Source organism: Thamnophis elegans, chromosome Z, assembly GCF_009769535.1.
Source record: "Thamnophis elegans isolate rThaEle1 chromosome Z, rThaEle1.pri, whole genome shotgun sequence".
NCBI classification, from domain to species: domain Eukaryota; kingdom Metazoa; phylum Chordata; class Lepidosauria; order Squamata; family Colubridae; genus Thamnophis; species Thamnophis elegans.
The window spans coordinates 72,031,199-72,047,181 of NC_045558.1; the positions used below are offsets into that span (position 1 = coordinate 72,031,199).

The 15,983-nt window shown below is 45.5% G+C and overlaps 1 protein-coding gene across 4 annotated transcripts in view; it reads left to right on the forward strand.

Annotated features, from left to right (window-relative positions):
* Window positions 1–15,983, forward strand: part of SUGCT (succinyl-CoA:glutarate-CoA transferase) — a 418,586-nt gene that overhangs the window by 99,386 nt on the left and 303,217 nt on the right. The window lies entirely within an intron of this gene.

Consider the following 15,983-nt stretch of genomic DNA (forward strand, 5'->3'; position numbering starts at 1 on the left):
GTAAGCCTAGCAAACTTCAGTATCCTGATTATGACTATGTGGCAGCAGAGTTCAGAAAAATGCTTTGCTGTCTGTATTTTGTCAAATACTCCTAGAAGTTTAGTATTATGCAAATCCTGTTGTTCTTGCTTCCATTACTTCCAGAAGGAGGGTTGTTTTTACAGATCTGCTCTCTAAAATGTAAGAAATGTTCTGTAACTAATGGAATTTGGGGTTCCATCTTAGAGCATTGTGGGATCCCAAGAGTTCTTCATAGTGCCCGATTTGTAGCCCTATATGTTGAATGAAAAAGTGTATTAGAAATTTTTTTCTACAACTGAATTGAAACCCCACTCCTTTGTATGCATATAAAACATGGATTCATATAGAAAGTGTCTAGGACAGCTTGCTGAACCATCTTGCCATAGCCAACTTTTTATAGCCAAGTTTTATAGTTTTGCTGCAGCCAAGACACTGCAGGATAACTCTCCATGGCCAACTCGCTGCCATGGAGATAAGAGTTATGCTAATATTGAAGAAATGGTGGAATAGAATAATTTTAAAAAGAATGCAAAAGGATATGTAAATAACAAAAATTAAAATATTTTAAAACTATTTTAAATAATTAATTTAAATTGTTGAATTGTCCTGTGCCAAATTGTCCCATGGTGACTTGGCCACAGTGAGTTGTCCTGTGGCAAGTTGGTAGGTTGGCCATGGCAAATTGGCCATGGCAAGTTATCCTATTTCATATAGAAAAGGATGGGGTTTACATCCATAATTGTATGAATCATTTAGATTTTCTGCCATTTGGTAAACAGCATTCTTTTTTATGTGTTGCCTCTGATTGCATTTGTTGAAATGTCCATTTATAGGAAAATCATAGGAAAAACAGTACTATAAACTCTGGATTAGGTTTAGTAAATTTAGCAAGTGGTTCTAGGCAAGTCTGAGAAGTTGAAAAAAAATCTCAGAAGAAAGCAATGGGAAAGAAGTTCTGTGCTATTGTCAAAAAACTGTATAGACAAGTAATAAAGTAAGCAAGAACACATTTGATTGGAAAATAAGTTTTGAAGAGAAAGAAAAATATCAAAATACCTCTCAGATTAGGACAAAAAAGATTTTTTTTTATTTACACGCAGTAATTGTTGACCTCTATGTTCCATTCTACAATTTTCTGGGCCCCTAATTCAAAATGCTGCACCTTTTGGTGTTAAATGGCTTATTTCCATGCAATCCCTTATAAACCAGTATCTGTGCAATGATATGTAAATCTATTTTTTTACATATCCTGTATTTATTTATACACAAGCACAACTTTATTGTCACTTTTAGATTTGGTTGAGTATATTTAAAATGACCAGATTTTTATTTGAGTATAAAAGTAAATGTTTATAAAAGAAAGCTAGTCTTGTGGGATAAAAAAAGGAAAAGTTGCTGAAATATCCTTTTTGAAGCAGTTGCTAAGTGAATTCAAGTTTTCATCAGCAATTAAGTTTTTCAGTTAATGTGAAAACCAAAACAAGTCATGAAATTGCCATCAAAGGCGTTAAGATAGGGTGAAAAGAAAACAGACAACTTTACAAACATTTCTTTTTAAAAGTACTCTTTACTTTGTTAGTTCATTCTTATTGCTATTAATTCAATTCCATTAGTAAGAGGGAAAATATTAAGATATGTTTCTCCAAATTCTAAATTCCAATCTTAAACAAATGTTCATCTTTCTTCACAGTTCCTAGCAGTCCTAAGAACAATGAATATTTTTTATTTTTTATTTCTGTTTGAGAAATTTTAAAGTTTGTTAATAATTCTGACTTTGGTAAAACTGGCATGTGTTACCTTGTGCAGGAGATGGAATGTATAAAAATTTAATAATAAATAAAAAACATAAAAGTTTAATAATAAAATAAAATAATAAACACAAAGCATTCTGACCCTTATTTCCATTTTAGAAGATAATGAACAAACTCATAATACATAATAATATTCCTTGAAACAGCATAGTCACTGAGGAGGCTACTGACTTGCATAATGGTCCCAGATACAGAATACCTGGCCTTGTTCCAAATATACTTCCTAAATTTTGCATGCAAAATTTAAGTAAAAAGGTGATGAATTTGATATGTTGTCTTGCTACTTTCTTGTTTCACACTACAGACACACTTCTATGTTCTCTTCAGTTATTTGAGGAAAAAGTGCTAAGGGAATGTAAGCAGACATAACAACAGACATAATCACACACGTACACACACACATTTTTCTGTGCAAGTGAATGAATTCTAAAATTATATTTTTAGAACATCTGCTTTAATGCCCTCAAATCATTAGTATGGATTTATTTCTTAGAATAGCCAGCTGGCTTTGACAGGGTCGTAAGTGCAAGGACTTAGCACTCCTTCCCTTCTGGATCACGCATGCATAATCTTGTAAGTGGGTTGCCGTCGGCTCCGCCCCAAGTGTCTCAGTTCTGGGGCGGCTGTTAAAAGAGGAGGATGTCCTGGCTCGTCCTCCAGAGTAGTTGGAAACTGCGTGGAAACTTCCACTGGAGGCTCCACCCCCATAGGCAGGCCTTAGCAAAAGGTAAGTCCTGTGACGAGAACGCTTCAGGTGCTGGCCTTGGGGTGTCTACGGAAGGATTGAGGTTGTGCCGGTAGGCAGCATTAGGTGATTCATTGAGCTGAGGCCTGCCATCTCTGGTTCCACTGGTGATGCGGCTCCACAACTGGTTAATGTGGCATTACCATTGCCAGCCATCCTCCAGCAGAACCCTGTAAGAGCAGGGTCCGGTTATGTGGGTGATCTGACCCGATAACTAATGCGACTTGCCGTAAAGTTCTGGGCGTATACCCAGTCCTTGATTACAAATGTCCTGGTGTGACTATCCAAGTTGTGTGGATTGTCAATTGTATAGCTGGGATGTAAAGGTCCAGGGTAGTCCAGAACCATCGTCACATAAGCATTTCAGCGGGGCTTCTATTAGTGACCGAGCAAGGAGTCGAATGTTAGACTAAGAGTAAAGTGGCGTTCGGCTCGGCCATTACCGGCCAGGTGAAAAGGGGTGGTTAGGCCATTGGAAACATGGTGGCCCATTATAGGTGACTAGGGTGTCCAGCAGCCCATGGGTGGCAAATAGTGTTTGCAAAACCTGGATTGTGGTAGATGCCATGAGTGGACGCCATGAGTGCCAGCTCTATCCATTTGATATAGGCATCCACCACTACCAGGATGGACTGTTCCTGGAATGGGCGTGCGAAAACTGAATTCACGATCACAGTCCCCAGGGCATGTCCCACAGGTGCCGCTGGTGGCGTTGGATGGGACAACTAGCAGGGTTGGCATTCGGCTACCCACTCTGTAAGGGCCAAATCTAAATAGGGCACCAGACATAACTTCGGCCCAGGGCCTTCATCTGGATAATGCTGGGTGGCCTTCGTGTAAGCACTCAAGAACCTACTTGTGTAATAGTAGGGGCACTCCTACTCTATTTCCCGACAGGAGGCAGCCTTTCAGCAATGAAAGCTCCTACTGTCTTCTACGGTAAGGCAGGAATTTAGTAGATACCTGGCCCTGTGGCCACCCCCTGTGCATTCAGTCTAAGACTTGCATGCTAAGCCTGTTTTACTGGAGTGTTGCGCAATGTCAGCCGCTGAAAGGTGTGCCTTGAGGTCATCAATCAGGAGGACCATAGAGGCAGGAGCCAGATCCTGTACAGCAGTGGGGAGGGAACAGCGGCTAAGGGCTTCGGTGTTTCCTAATTGTTTGCCTGGCCGATAAATGAGCTGGTGGGTTTAGGCCGCCAGAAATACTGTCCACATGGACATGCGAGGTGACAGTACTGGGGGAGGGGGGTTGCCGATCACCTGAGAGGAGCCCCAAAAGTGGTTTGTGATTGGTGATTAGTTGAAAGGAACGGCCAGTCATGGACTCTCTTGATTCCAGCCACCACCGCGAGTGCCTTTTTATCTATCTGACTGTAATTTCTCTCACCCATAGATAAAGAAGTTCTCAAGAAATATACAGTAGGAGCCTCTGTCCCATTAGGGAGCTTATGCCTTAAAACAGCTCCTATTCTATAGAGGGAGGCATCACAGGCCAACGTCAGCGGCAGCTTGTCACTATACAGGACAAACACTGCCGATGATGTCAGGAGGTCTTTGACAGTCGCAAAAGCCTCAGCTTCATGTCTTCTCCATTTCCAGGTCTCAGAACTGTCTAGTAACCTGTGGAGAGGCTCGGCAATTGAAGCTTTATGCGGCAAAAATACAGCATAAAAATTTGATAGCCTCAGGAATGCCTGGAAGTCCACCTTATTGGCAGGAGCTGGAGCTTCCTTGATGGCCTCAACCTTGGAAAGGGTTGGATGTAACCCCTTGTCATCAATGAGGTAGCCTAGGAATTCGACTCTAGGAATCCCAATTCTGCATTTGCTGTGCTTAAGCTTAAGCCCAGCTCTTTGGAAATGTAACAGGACAGTCCTTTGCTTTTTGATGAGTTCTGATTGACAGCTGGCGGAAATCAGATCATCGAAATAAGGGACAACCCCAGGGAGCCCTTGGAACAGCTGCTTCATGAGGTTCTGAAATATTCCCGGGGCCATGCTTACTCCAAACTGGAGGCGACAGCACCTGAAAGCTCCCCAATGAGTTGCGATAGTTTGCACTTCTGCTGTCATGTCATCAATGGGGAGCTGCTGGTAGGCCTGCACCAGATCCAGCTTTGCAAAATGCTACCTTGTCCCAGGGAGTGGAGAAGGTGTTGCACTATGGGGACAGGATAGGGGTTTTACTGCAAGGCTTTATTAATTGAGCACTTGTAGTTGGCACAGATCCTAATGGATCCATCAGCCTTCATAGGATTAACAATGGGGGTCTCCCATTTGGAATGGTTGACCAGCTCTAGGACACCTTGGGCAATTAATTTACCCAGTTCCACCTCCACTTTAGCTCGCAGGGCGAAGGGCACCCACTGGGCTATTAAGCTTATAGGGGCAACTTGGGGATCCAAATTAAAGGAGATAGGGGTCCCCAAATGACTCCTCAAAGACCTCCATGAACTCCCTGGTCAGCCCGTCGAAGTCGTCTGTGGTAGTTATATGGATACAAGGAATGGAGATGCTGACCAAATCAGTCCAACCCCAGTAAGCTAGGCAAGGGGTTGTTGACGATGATGAATAGTAGGTAGCCATTAAATTGGTCGTATTCAACAAGGAAAGAGCCAGTTCCTGCAATGGGAACATTATTTCCTTGATAGTTGCGTAGCTGGAGAGGCATCTTTTGGAAAGGGATGGTAGCAGAGTGCTCCAAGACACAATGGACTTAAAAGAGCCTGTGTCCACTTCCATCTTGCATAGGGCACCCTCTATGTGAATGGTGAGGTGAATTTATGGCTGCTGATGTTTGTTGTGGCGTTGCTGATTGTCCAGCCAGAGTGGTTGCTGTCAGGATTGATGGCAAAACAGTCGTCTCTGGTCTTCCTGCCTTTTTGTTGAATCTTCGGCCACTGGACTGGTCTAGTGACATATCGTTGGCTGGCAGGGTGGCCCAGCAGATGTTGGCTAAGTGCCCTTTCTTTCCGCACCTTCTACAATCATCCTGATATCATCCTCTTCCTCAGATGAATCATTTTGGACAACCTTGGTTGACAGTGACAGGTATGCTGGGAGGCAGAACCATTGGCTAGAATCTTTGGATTTCCACCATAAACCTGTCGGACATCTCCAAAGCTGGCCATCCATGGCTGACTGTAAATTGAGTTTGGTACAGGTAACAAGTGGTGCTGAAACCTCATGTCTTTAACTCCTCATACTAGCTGATCCAGCAATGCCTCATCTAAATCACAGAACTCACGGTAGAGAGCAGCTGTTCAAAGGGATGCTATATACTGATTTATGGTTTCACTATCCCTCTGGGTCCGCTGCCGGAACGCATGCATGAGGGAGCCGGGATGTAATGGTTTTTCAATTTTTCAAGCAGTGTCTCCCATGGCACGGTGTGCACAGGTTGTGGGAGAACCAAGGCTCGAGCTGTGCCAAACATTTCAGGGCGACAGGAACTCAAAAAATAGCCCCTTTTGCACCCGCTCAAGAACTCCATAAAATCATGGGCTTCTAAAAAACACTTGAATCTTTCCAAATATGCATCCCATGATTTGGTTGCTGGTCTGAATGCCAGGAAAACAGGAATAGAATAGAAGTAAAGCTTCTTCAATGATTCTAAATCTTTTATATGCAGGGGTATAATTCCCATCCCCTTCTGTGCATTGCTCATGTATAGCTTCCATCTTGTGTGATAGCTCAGAATACCTGGTAACAATATCATAGGTCCGGTTACATCCTGGATACCTACCCAAAGATATACCTTCCTCAAAATTTGACCTGATGCATATTTCAGCATCAGCAGTGGTTTCAATTAGTGATAACTGCATCTGCATTTGTGGATATTCACTGTCTGGCTCAGAATTGAAGCATAACTGATGCCATGTGAGAGGAAAACTGGGTAGCACCCAGAAAGGCTCCATTCTTACCTGACAGATATCCAACAGGGCAACCACTACCACTAATGTCACTGTAAACTCCATTGTCCTAATGAACTAGGCTTCCCCCCTCCCTTGTTTAAGGTATATGTAAAACAAAAATGCTTACCCTTAAACATCAAGGGTCTGTACTGGCTGAAAGCTGACAAGGCTTACATTTATTGGACACAACATAGATATCAACCACTCTTTCAATACTTTTCTGAGCAAAAGCAAAAGCACGATAAAGAAATTTATTACCCCCAGCCAAATAAGCAATTTCCACACCCAATGTTCCATAAGTTAATCTAACGCCGGTCTTCAAAAAGCTTGCTTTAACAGGTTAGATGCAATTGGTAACTTAAGGTGCATCCACTGGTCCCTTCACCCTGGAGTAATGAACCCAGCCTTTCTCTTTTGTCTGCGCTGCCGATTCAGTTGTCAACTAATTGGAATGGGCCTTCCCACACCGGCTGCAATTTCTTCTCCTTCAAAGACTTAATCAGGACCCAGTCACTGCTTTTGTAATTATGGACATGGAAATCAAGCGGAGGAGTTTGTGCCAATACTCCCTTTGACCTTAAATGAGAAAAACACTGGGACAGTCTTTGTACATATTTTCTCAGAAAAACATCTTTAAGTTCTATCCTTGGCATTCCCACACTTCTAGTGTAAGGCAATTCAAACTTTATCTCATAAGGAGAAATTTCCATGTCTTTTCTAGGACTGGTCCTTATACATAAAAGAGCTAGAGGTAAACATTTAGTCCAAGGCAAATGGAGCTCTAACATTAATTTATTTAATGTGTTCTTTAGGGTTGAATTCATGCATTCAATTTTTCCAGAGGAACTGGGAGAAAATGGGGCGTTGGTTCTTATCTGATACTCCCCTTCTCTGGGCAGGTGGAGACAGTGGTCATGCATGGTTAACTCAGTCAGTAACCAATAGAACTGCGTCTACCAAAGTGATGTCATCGCCTCTGAGGAGCATGTTCCCGCTTTTCTTGACGAAGGAGATAAGTAGACTGCTGTGCGGTAAACAATCGCTTTCTGTCCTGTGACTACACAACATGTTCCTAGATCCCCTTGCGAAGTAGGCCAGGATCCCAAGGGTCAGGATTACCAGTATCTCCACCTACCCATAAAAGGAGCGTATCAGGTAAGAACCAACGCCCCATTCTCCAAAGTTGGTGAAGACAGTGGTCATGCATGGGAAGTACCAAAGCTGGCGTGTCCCCAGGAGGGTATGAAACTGGCCTAGGAGCTGGAAGAAGGAAGAACCTGTTGCAGGAGTCTGCGTCCTAAGGCCGCATCTGCCGATGCATACCGATCCACCTTGTAATGACATATAAACGAATTAGGAGTAGACCAGGTAGCTGCCTTGCAGATCTCTTCCACTGAGGCCTGCCGTGCCCACGCCGCAGACATAGCCGCACTGCACGTGGAATGAGCCGTAATGTTGGATGGAGGGTGAGATGATGTGTGATGTAAGTTTGAGCAATGGCAGACCTGATCCATCGGCCAACCATGGATGGAGAAGCATTCAGTCCTTTGTTTGGACAAAGGTGGGGTTGATGCGAAGGACCATGCGGTCTGGGTGGAACACACACAAGTCAGCCCTGATGGAAAGAGCCGCTAGCTCTGAAACCCTCTGCACCAATGTTATGGCCACCAGGAAGGCAGTTTTGAGAGTGAGGTGATGCAAGGAGGCCGACCTGAGTGGTTCGAAGGGTGGGTCAGTGAGGAAGTCAAGGACTTTGGTCAGATACCAGGAGGGAAATCGGTGCATGACAGGAGGTCAGAGATTAGAAGCCCCTTTAATGGATGTGAGGGTGCAAGGAGAGGGGTTCATCTCGGTGAAGTGACAGAACTGAGGAGAGAGCTGACCCCTGCCACTATAGGGTGTTCGGGGAGAGTCCCTTATCAAGCCCCTGTTGCAAAAATTCCAAAATTTGGGACACCAAAGCCTTCAGAGGGTCCACCCCTCAAGGCAGGCACCAAGCCACGAAGGTTTGCCACATAGATTCGTAGATTCTATTAGTGGCTGGGTGGTGGGAGGCCTGAATAATATGGATCACTGTCTCAGAGAGGTTATCCGCCCTGAAGACCGCCTGCTCAGTCTCCAAGCAGTTAGGTGGAGCCAGCGCAGGTCAGAATGGTGAATGGAGCCCTGATGAAGGAAGGAATGGTATCATTGGTAGAAGCCACTGAGGTTCCACAGAAAGATTTTGATTTGATTTATTGCATTTCTATGCCGCCCTATTCCCAGAGGGACTCAGGGCGGCTCCAGAGGGACTCTTTTTGGAGTCAAGCTGACTTTCACTAGGGAACAGCTGCTGTTGGTTTTCTGGTATGGCAGAAGAAACCACTGAAGGCAGCGGCTGTGAAGCCATGCCCAAGGGACAATGGAGAAGCAGGAGACCATCTTCCCCAGCAGTTGAGACAGCTGGAGAAGAGGGACCCGCTGTCTCCTTCTCACTTCCTTAGCTAACTCCCTGAGACTGCTCTGGCGGTCTTGAGACAGGAAGACCCTCCACTGAGAGGAATCAATGAGGGCTCCCAAATGCAACAGGCGAGAGGTGGGAACGAAGTGACTTTTCTCCCGATTGACAGAGAAGGACGAATCTGATTGTGGACCTGACCCACGCATCATTGGTGATGTCGTCCGAAAAATCTGCGAAGGCCGCTAGACGCCTTCCTATTGAGAGATCCTCCAGACCGTCACTTCTGCCTCTTAAAGGAATGATTGGAATTGTCGCTGAAAGGCTTTCTGGGCTGGAATCTCTGGTTGTTTCTGCCTGATCTGTTAGAGAAGGAGGGGGCCTGTCTGGGTGGGGCCTGCCATTGTGGACGGGAGTTGGAGGCACTCCCATCCTGACCACGAAAGGGCTGCCTGCGTTAAAAAGGTTGATTCCGACCTTCCTGTTTTTTAAGTGGCTGATTGCAGCACCTTTCACTTATCCTTGGACTCTACCAGAAGGGCCTCTAATGGAGGACCAAAGAGAAGAGAGGAAGAATAGGGAGAGGAGGCAAGTCTCCACTTGGCACGCACTTCTGCCTGCCACTGCTTTAGCCAAAGGAGCTGGCAGGTGAAGATAAAGGATGCTTTGGACGCAAAACGGGCCGCATCCAAGGAGGCATCTGCTGTGTATTCTAGGGCCAATTTAATTTTGTTAATGTTCCTGCGAACCCTAGAAGGAGAGCGTTGGCTGGAAGGCGAGCTTGAAGTTGTCTCAGCCATAAGAGAGCGGAGCGACTAAAGAAGGAAGCAGAACTACCCGCTCTAACAGCCCAAGCTGAAGCCTGTTTGTTCTATCCCCTTCCTCCTCCGCGTTAGGAGAGGAAAGGCCAATTATAGGTAAGTCAATAGAAGGTACCTCCAAAGCCTTGGCAAGGTCTGGAGCGACATTATACAGGTGCTTGTCTGAGTTATTGGGGAGGGGGCCAGTACCTGCTGAAGCCCATTGGTTCTGGACAATGTCTATGAAGAGCCTGGGTGAGGAAATCACCTCCTTTTCTACCGTAGGCTGGATGAAGTGTGGATCAGTGGTGTCATTTTTGTCTGCTTGTCTGCAGCCCTGAGCCATCTTAGGAGAAGGAATGCCTGTGATCTTCTTGGCCTTAAAAAGGAGAGATTGAAAAACAGCAGGTTAAAATAAACTGACAAAGGAGGTGAGTCGGGAGGAAGACCCTCATTTTCCGAGAAATCTGAATCCCTTGCAAGGTGTTCCTCTTCCTTGAAAACTGACGGTTGACTGGAAGTGCCGGGTAGCTCATGTGACGATGAAGCCGAGAGATCGCCATCCCTGCGCCTGGAACTAGAGGAAGAAGAAGACCTGCGAGAAGCAGAACGGTTAGAAGACCTGTGTTTAAGGCCTGTTCCTATAGCATGTTCAATGGCCTCAGAGATCATATCAGCCATGCCTGGTGAGTAAGAACAGCATCGGTGGGGAAGAGGAGAAATATCCTCCTGGTAGAGGGAATCCTCATCAGGGGTAATGCTCCTGCCACAATCTGAATCATCCCCACTGGTGGCCAAATTATCTGTGCCCCTGGCATCCTCAGGCTGAAGAATTGAGGCAGCAGGTGAGAGGTCATCCTCTGAATCCGAAGATAAGTCAGGAGGAGGGCTGGAATGAACAGGCCTCTGGGCCTGAAATATGCGAGGTTCAGTGTGCTTGGTCTTGGCCCTGGCCTTCTTAACAGGGGCCCGAGAGGCCCTGTCATCCTCCTGAGGGGGTGGATCCTCTACGCCCCCCTGACTAGGACTTGGATCTCTGGAAGGGGGCTCAGTGGGGTTATTTTCCAGAGCAGGCTTGCACCTGTGGCCCCGAGATGCAGAGGGTTCGGTGGTGGGGACAGGAACCAAGGAGGCTGGAGGCAATTGAGGCTCAGGATTAGGAGAAGAGGCCATAGCCAGTACTCACAGTTCTTGGAATGCTCAAAATGGCCACCAGATAATTTTTGCACCCAAACAAAATGGCTGCTGAGGCTACAGAGCCTATGGGCCAGCACCACGAGGTAGCAGATGCTGCGAGGTGAGCATGGGCAGTAGAGGCCCTGCAGCAAGGCGGTGGAGCCACGGGTGAAGCCGCGGAAGTCCAGCGGCCATTGGAGCATCGGAGGAATGGTGCGAAGTGCGGCGGCAGTGGCGCCTTTTCCCAGCGGTGGGGCGGGTCTTTGTGGCTTTTAGGGGCTCCCCGCAGCATTTGAAGGCTCCTGGAGGTGAAGGTGGCAGTCAGCGGTGCAGGTGGCAAGGCAGAGCCCGGGGATTTACCAGCTGAGGCAGAAGCACTGAGCAGAGTTTCCCCCCGCTATTGCAACAAGCGCTGTTAATTCAGGAAGCCTCAGAAGCCTGTAGGCAATTCAGAGGCAAGCCTTGAACAAGCCGAGGCAAAGACTCTCCAGCCGCCCAGGGGCTGTTGAGAGTCCTGCCTCCAGGACTCGAGGTGGCGCAGTGGGTAAATGCAGCACTGCAGGCTACTTCAGCTGACTGCAGTTCAGCAGTTTGGCTGTTCAAATCCCACCAGGCTCAAGGTTGACTCAGCCTTCCATCCTTCCGAGGTGGGTAAAATGAGGACCCAGATTGTTGTTGGGGGCAATATGCTGACTCTGTAAACTGCTTAGAGAGGGCTGAAAGTCCTATGAAGCGGTATATAAGCCTAACTATTGCTATTGCTCCAAGATTCAACAGGAGCCTAATCCAGATTCCAATTTAGATGGAAACAATTTTCTTTCTTTGTTTGATTAAAATCCAATTAAATCCAATTAAAGTAATCAATTATTAAGTATTAGTTGAGAAGAAAGCGATTAGCGCAGCCAGTTCCAATCAAACTGAGTCTAAAAAAGTGGGAGCATGCTCCTCAGAGGCGATGACATCACTTTGGTAGACTCAGTTCTATTGGTTACTGAGTGAGTTAACCATGCATGACCACTGTCTCCACCAACTTTGGAGAATGCAATGTGATATTGCCAATCAATTCCCAATTGATCCATTATCTGTTTCATTACATGTAAAATGTATCTCTATCACTGTCAATGGTTTCCACCAACCCATATCTAGGTATTATCTGTTCCAATATGATTTTTACAGTCATCTGTGCATTAGCTCAAGTATAGGGAAAAGCCTCTGGCCATTCGGTCAGATGGTCCATAATCACCAATAAGTACTTTGAAGTATCAATTGCTGGCTTCTTCTAGGCACTGCTTGGAGTGTCCAAGCATGGGTTAACTTCAGCTTGCTGCCCAAGGACTGAGTTCAGATCTTTAGTGTAACCACGCCTCCTGCTCCCTTTGGAGTTCAGTTTGAAAAACCCAATCGCCCTAAAAGGACGCATTGGGGAGTTCCAGTCCTTGGATGGCAAGCTGGACTCTCCATACTAGCATAGTGTAGCCTTTTCTTATTTTCTGTTTCACTGTGTAGACTTAGATAGCCTTAGATTTGCTGTTTTTGCTTTGTAAAGCCTTTACATTAGTTCTTAGCTTCCCTCACGGGCGGACCAAGCAACTTGGAATTAAACAGCCTTCTGCACTCACACGCAGTTGAGGCTGCACCAAGAGCTAGGGGCAAGATAGGACGATCAGGATCCTCACCAAGCTGTCAGAGGACTCTTGTTAGCCCCGGAGGCTCTTCTGAGCTCTCCGGATTGCCAACAGCAGCCCCGGTGTTGTTTCAAAATTGTGGTGGCCACTTTGGACAGTAAAAAAGGCACGCTTTTAAATTCAAGCCATTTTTCCCATAGCTGCAGCCTGGTCCTTTGCAGATCGCCACTGGGAGGGGTGTTAATTGAGGGGCCTTGCTCTGGGTCTCCAGGCTGGTCTCCCCCTCCCCAGGAAGAGCCTAATTAGCAGCTGCAGGGAGTTTGGCTTTCTCAGGCCATTCCCTGCATTTCTCTCAGTAGCGTGATCTGCAGCGCCCTGGGACTTCCAATTTGGCGCCAATTTTCATAACTGCATTTACTGCCTGGGCTCATTGACTCTGCTCTTCAATTCCATTTGGGCCAACTCTCATCCACTCCAAGTGACTTTCCCATATATAGAGGATTGTCTGGAAGTTCAAGCGTGGCCAACAAGAGCGTGGACAAAACCAAAGACCAGGCAGGTCCTCCCGTCAGTAAGTGCAGCAGGCCCAATTCTGCAGCCAAGGGTGTCAGTGTAGCATGCCCCACGAAGGGCAAACAGCCCAAGACCAAAAGTGTGTCCAAGGCATATGAGAGGCTGGCAGAGAGGCGGCAGAGAGCCCTAGAAAAACAATTTCAGAGGGCTCAGGGCACCCAGGAGCTTGACAGAGAACCCCCTCCACCTGCTGAGGTTCCTGCTGTTCCTGCCATTTCAGAGCCTCCTCCAGAGGAAGCTCCATTGGTACTGGAGGAGGAGGACTTTGTTTTTTCCCCAAATCCCACTAGGGCATCCCCCAAGTCTCTAGCCTCATCCCTGGGGGAGGAGTACAGGGATGAACCTTGCTCCCTGCTGGAGGAGGAACTTCTTTTCTTGGGGCATGGGCCCAGAACTTTGCCCCAGGATCAGGATCTCACCCTGACCTGTCACCAGCTATGAGGGAGGTGATTGCAAAGGCTATATCTCAGGAGATCATAGATGGTATCCAGCAACTGGGCCTCTCGTTGCCTCTTCCAAGCCGTATCAGAACCAAGGATCTTCCCACCTCTCAACCTTATCTCCAGGTGATCATGAAGATCCTGCTGGAGGGTGCGGAAGTGCTGCTGGTCGCACTGCACTGGCCGAGGTGATCCTGGTTCGCCGACCTTGTCAATCTGCCAGTGTCCAGGCCCTGTTGCATTCCCCAGGAGCAGATCTCCCTCAGCCAGGGGGGCATTCTTCACCCGGATCCTCAGTGGCTCCAGTTGGCCATTTGGCACTTGAGGGGGGACCTCCTGAGACGGACAATTTCTTGGACAAGAAAGGCGTTATCCGTACCATCCAGGCATCCAGATGCCCTTCCACAGTGCGCATCTATGATGCAACCTGGACAGCTTTCACATCTTGGTGTCAGTCGCGTCACATAGTTGCCACCGCAGCAACTATCTCACAAATCTTTTATTTCCTCCAGGAAGGACTGGACTAAAGTCTTGTCCCCAACACACTGCAGAGGCAGATGGCCACCTTGGCCACCATATTGTCCAGAGATGACACTATACCACTTAGCAGGCATCCCAGGGTACATAGCTTCCTGAAGGGAGCTACCAACCTATGTCCCCTGATGGTCCACCGGTACGTTCTGTAGACCTTGACCTCTGCTCCATTCAAACCGATTCATTCCATCACCTTGTAACACTTATCATTTAAGACTGCCTTTCTAATTGCCATCACTTTGGCCCAACGAATATCTGAACTAGTGGCTTTGTCGGTCAGGGAGGACCTCTGCATTGTGCATCCAGACAGGGTCATCCTCCATCTTGACCCCTCTTTCCTCCCCAAAATTATCACCTTGTTTCACAGGTCGCAGGAAGTGATTCTCCCTGATTTTTGCCCGCATCCCAGGCACCCCAGGGAATGTGTATGGCATAAGTTGGACATATGCCGGGCAGTACGCGTATACCAGAAGAGGACAGATTCCTTCTGCAGGTCTGAATCCTTCTTTGTATCTTTCCAGCACACTTTGATGGGTAGGAAGGTTTCCTCCTTGACTATCGGGCATTGGCTTTGCGCCTGCATAAAGTTGGCCTACGAACATCAGGCCTGACCGGTTCCTTCTCACATAACCGCGCATTCCACAAGGAGCGCCGCCTCATCAGCTGCTTGGGCAATGCAAGCGCTCATTGAGGAAATATGCAGGGCAGTGACTTGGTACTCGCCTTTTGTTTTTAATTTTTTAATTTTATTTTTATTACATAGACAACACATACACACAACAATAAAATAAAAAAACCAAAGAAAACAAAAAAAACCATCATCACATACAGCATGTCGTTTGGTTACAGGTGTTTTAACATCCATATTCTCGAATAATATTTACCATCTCAGATTTTTCATCTAGTATAACTAAATACCTCACTTTCATTGTACAGTATATGTTCAGTTACAATTAGTATTATTTTTCCAGTAAATAATGATTCCCTTACATTTTTGATTGTCTATTTGATAACAGTATACCTTTATATAATCCCATGTGATAGAAAAAAAAATATTTTTTTTTACCAACAATTTATATTTGTATATCACTATTTTCAATTATGCATAATTCCACCAATCAACTGTCAGGTATGCTTATATTCATTATTATCCTTGTACATCATACATTCAAACAGAAATCTCATTCCTTCATTTTTCAACAAAATATTCTAAATAGTCGCTACATATATGTACCAATTTTCAATTATTCCCTTATTAAAATTATTTATCAACAACAAGATATCATTGTAATATGTTCTTAACATTATACATTATATCACCAATCCTCTCTCAACTATACATAAAATCATTATTATCCTTGTCCTTTTTAAAGCAAAAAATTCTAAAGTATTCAATTCATAGATATATTAGTTTTTCATTGTATCATTGTTAATTTATTTCACAGCCTGATTGTGTTATCATTTAACTCCTTCAGTTAAAGCATGAGTAAAACATTTTCCCCCCAGCCACTGATAAAACAAGTCCCATATCTTATAAAATTGCTCGTTCTCTTGTTCTCTAATTTCAAGTGTCAATTTACTCATTTCAGCACAGTCCATTATTTTTCGAATAACTTCTTCATGTTTTGGTATTGTTTCATTTTTCCAGGTTTTTGCAAATATGATTCTGGCTGCTGTTACCACATTTACAATCAGATATTTTAAGTCTTCGTTATAAATTTCTGGTATGATCCCCAATAAAAAGACCTCTGGTTTAAAGTCTATTTGTTTGTGTGTCATTTTCTCCAACCACATGTGGATTTTAGTCCAGTATCTTTTAGCTTCAATGCAAGTCCACCACATGTGGTAATATGAGCCCGGTATCTGATGACATTTCCAACACTTTTCTGATTTATTCTTGGACATT